This window comes from Gossypium hirsutum, chromosome A08, assembly GCF_007990345.1.
Source record: "Gossypium hirsutum isolate 1008001.06 chromosome A08, Gossypium_hirsutum_v2.1, whole genome shotgun sequence".
In the NCBI taxonomy this organism is placed as follows: Eukaryota; Viridiplantae; Streptophyta; class Magnoliopsida; order Malvales; family Malvaceae; genus Gossypium; species Gossypium hirsutum.
Window position 1 is genome coordinate 121,245,589 of NC_053431.1, and position 4,680 is coordinate 121,250,268.

The window sequence follows — 4,680 nt, forward strand, 5'->3', positions numbered from 1 at the left end:
CTTCAATCTGCTCTTCTATCGCTTCAGTAAGATAAGGTTTGTGGTCTTTTCTTCTGCGACTTCAGAAAGGCAAGATTTGATGTCCTTGATCAACTCCACTGCAACTTTAAGGAGACAGAATCTGACGTATTCAATCAACTTCAATCTTTATTCTCTACTCGGCATGTGCTCATGAGCTCAACTCATTTTCGCAATATGAATTGACTCTCTAAAAATAGACAATAAAAACAGAAATTGAAAATAGCTCAGCGCGTGAGCCAAGGCTCAAACACCTCTCGCAATATGAGTCGATTTTTTTGAAAGGCAAAAATTGAAAAACAGAAATTGAAAATACCTCGGCGTGTGACCTGAGGCTCAACTCGTCTCTCGCAATACGAGTTGATTTTTTTTATAACAGAAATTGAAATTACCTCAGCATGTCCTGAGGCTCAACTCACCTCTCGCAATATGAGTTAAATTTTTTTGAAAAATATAAATTTAAAAGCAGAAATTGAAATTAACTCAACGTGCCTTGAGGCTCAACTTACCTCTCGCAGTATGAGTTGATTTTTTGAAAGACAAATATTGAAAATACCTCAGCATGTCTTGAGGCTCAACTCATTTCTCGCAATATGAGTTGATTTTTTTTTACAACAGAAATTGAAATTACCTCAGCGTGTCCTAAGGCTCAACTCACCTCTCGCAATATGAGTTGAATTTTTTTGAAAAATATAAATTGAAAAGCAGAAATTGAAATTACCTCAACGTGCCTTGAGGCTCAACTCACCTCTTGCAATATGAGTTGATTTTTTGAAAGACAAAAATTGAAAATACCTCAGCATGTCTTGAGGCTCAACTCATTTCTAGCAATATGAGTTGATTTTTTTGACAACAGAAATTGAAATTACCTCAGCGTGTCTTGAAGCTCAACTCACCTCTCGCAATATGAGTTGAATTTTTTTGAAAAATATAAATTGAAAAGCAGAAATTGAAATTACCTCAACGTGCCTTGAGGCTCAACTCACCTCTCGCAATATGAGTTGATTTTTGACAAACAGAAATTGAAATTACCTCAGCGTGTCCTGAGGCTCAACTCATTTCTCGTAATATGAGTTGATTTTTGAAAAATAGATTGAAACACAAAAATTGACAATACATCAGCGTGCCTCGAGGCTCAACTCACCTCTCGCAATATGAGTTGATTTTTGAAAAACAGAAATTGAAAATACCTCAGCGTGTCCTGAGGCTCAACTCACCTCTCGCAATACGAGTTAATTTTTGAAAAACATAAATTGAACAGAAATTGAAACTACCTTAACGTGTCTTGAGGCTCAACTCATTTCTCGCAATATGAGTTGATTTTTTTTTGAAAGACAAAAATTGAAAATACCTCAGCATGTCTTGAGGCTCAACTCATTTCTCGCAATATGAGTTGATTTTTTTTTTACAACAGAAATTGAAATTACCTCAGCATGTCCTGAGGCTCAACTCACCTCTCGCAATATGAGTTGAATTTTTTTGAAAAATATAAATTGAAAAGCAGAAATTGAAATTACCTCAACGTGCCTTGAGGCTCAACTCACCTCTCGCAATATGAGTTGATTTTTGACAAACAGAAATTGAAATTACCTCAGCGTGTCCTGAGGCTCAACTCATTTCTCGTAATATGAGTTGATTTTTTTGAAAAATAGATTGAAACACAAAAATTGACAATACCTCAGCGTGCCCCGAGGCTCAACTCACCTCTCGCAATATGAGTTGATTTTTGAAAAACAGAAATTGAAAATATCTCAGCGTGTCCTGAGGCTCAACTCACCTCTCGCAATATGAGTTGATTTTTGAAAAACATAAATTGAACAGAAATTGAAACTACCTCAACGTGTCTTGAGACTCAACTCATTTCTCGCAATATGAGTTGATTTTTTTGAAAAGTAGAAATTGAAAATACCTCAATGTGTCTTGAGGCTCAACTCACCTCTTGCAATATGAGTTGATTTTTTTGAAACAGAAATAAAAACATCAGAATACCAAAACATGTCATCTGGAGGAACTCATGTGTCTTTTCAGCTATCATCACATCCTCTTGCTCTACTGGAGTACCTGTATATGTCATGCATGATATTATCATGATATGCACATGTTTGTTGTAAATGCCTACATGATTATGCTATGAGCTTTAGGCATGTTTGTCATATATCCCTTTTTCGTCACGATTTTCGTGACGATCTGTGTTCATTGCTTTGACTCTTGACTTTCTCTTCAGGCTCTGTACCCGTCCTCAAGCTTCATGAATAATCTGTATTTCCCAGGTATCACTCTTTTGCCCCTGGTTGAGCTTTGTCCTTGCGTTGAGGCTCTTGTACTTATCAAATTCTTACCCGGGTAATGCTTAACATTTCTTTTGTTTAGAGTATGTCATTTCACTATTTATCATATAAACGAACCACATAATGAGATGCACGAAAAAATGGTCAGGTAGGGATAAAAGGATACCTCGCATTTATTCATTTCAAATGTAGCAAACAAAGAAAGTTAACTACGAATAGTAAAAAAATGTCATAAAGAGAAAATGGGTCACATTTCAACGAATGCAAATGCTCTAGATATTCAATACATGAACTCTTCCACGTTCCTTCATCTAGAATCTTTTCGAGCATGGCTTCTTGCGTAAAAGATTTCGAGCTTTCCAAAAATGCTTCAAATGCTGTAGTCTCGCTGTTTGACCCACTGTTCAAAATGCCTTGCTCTTTAAGCCTAGTGTTTGTTTCATTAGAACGCCCTTTTCGGGTTTTCATCCTAATCTTTTGTGTTAATCAAGACGCCCTTTTCAAATTTTCACCTTGATCCTTTTTTTTTAAGATGCCCTTTTCGGGTTTTCATCTTAGTTTCCTTTTTCAAGCATAATATTTCTTTACAGCATCTGAGTTTACTGGATTCGGTAACTCCTTCCCATCCATCTCGGTGAAAATCAAAGCTCCGCCCAAGAATTCCTTCTTTATGACGTATGCACCTTCCCAATTTGGCGCCCATTTTTCTCGGAAGTCTTTTTGTATTGGGAGAATCTTTCTCAACACGAGTTCTCCTTCGTGGAATTCTCTTGGCCGTACCTTCTTGTTATGGGCCGCGATCATTCTCTTCTGGTACATCTATCCATGAAAAATTACCTTTAGACGTTTTTCTTCGATAAGATTTAACTGGTCATATTGAGCTCGAACCCATTCTGCTTCTTCTAATTTTGACTCCATTAAGACTCGTAGAGAGGGGATCTTAACTTCGATAGGTAGCACAGCTTCCATTCCATAAACCAGAGAGAAAGGAGTTGCCCCCGTAGATGTCTGTACAGATGTGCGATATGCATACAAAGCAAATGGTAGCTTCTCGTGCCAGTCTTTATATGTCTCGGTCATTTTCCCAATAATCTTCTTAATATTCTTGTTGGCCGCTTCAACAACTCCATTCATCTTTGGGCGATAGGGCGAGGAGTTATGATGCTTTATTTGGAATTGCTCACACACTTCTTTCATCATCTTGTTGTTCAAATTCAAGGCGTTATCGGAAATGATTCTTTCAGGCAAACCATATCGACAAATGATTTTCTTTTTCAAAAACCTGCAAACCGTAGTCTTCATCACATTGGCAAACGATGCGGCTTCTATCTATTTTGTGAAGTAATCAATAACCACAAAAATGAATCGGTGTCCATTAAAAGCTTTTGGGGAAATTGGCCCTATAACATCCATGCCCCACATAGAAAAAGGCCACAGATAAGTCATGACGTGAAGGGGCAAAGGGGCTACATGAATTTTATCACCATAAATTTGACATTTGTGGCATTTTCGTGCGAAATTAATGCAGTCGATTTCCATCGTCAGCCAGTAATATCCGAGTCTCATAATCTTCCTGGCCATAGTGAAACCATTGGCATGTGTCCCGCAAATTCCCTCATGGATATCTTTAAGTATTTTTCTGGCTTCAACAGCATCTACGTATCTCAAGAGCACCTGATCTTTTCCTCTTTTGTACAGGATGTCCCCATCAAGAACGAATCCCGCTGCCATTCTTCTGATTGTTCTTTTGTCGTTCTCGTTTGCTTGTTCGGGATACTTTTGATTCTTGATATATTCTAAGATATCATGGAACCATGGCCGTCCATCTGTCTCTTTCTCAATGCTGAAACAATGTGCAGGACTTCATATATGCTCATTTGAGGAGGCATTATTTCTGTTTCCCTGTTTGCTTTGAACATTGAAGCCAAAGTGGCCAGGGCATCAGCCAATTGGTTTTCTTCTCGTGGGAGGTAATTAAAAGTTATTTCTTCGAATTCTTTAATCAACTCTACCACTAGATCTCTGTATTTAACCAGTTTCGAGTCTCTCACTTCCCAATCTCCACGGATTTGGTAAATAAGCAAGGCTGAGTCTCCGTATACCTCTAAAGCTTTGATGTTTCGTTCAATAGCTGCACGGAGTCCCATGATACATGCCTCATATTCCGTTATGTTATTGGTATAGAAGAAATTCAGCCTGGCAGTGAGTGGGTAATGATTCCCTTCTGGCAATATTAAGACTGCTCCAATCCCATGCCCCAATGCGTTCGATGCACCATCAAAGCTCATCTTCCATGACTTCTCTTTTGGTGACTCGCATTCTTTTTCCATAATGCACATCAAGTCTTCATCTAGGAAATCAAACCTCAATGGCT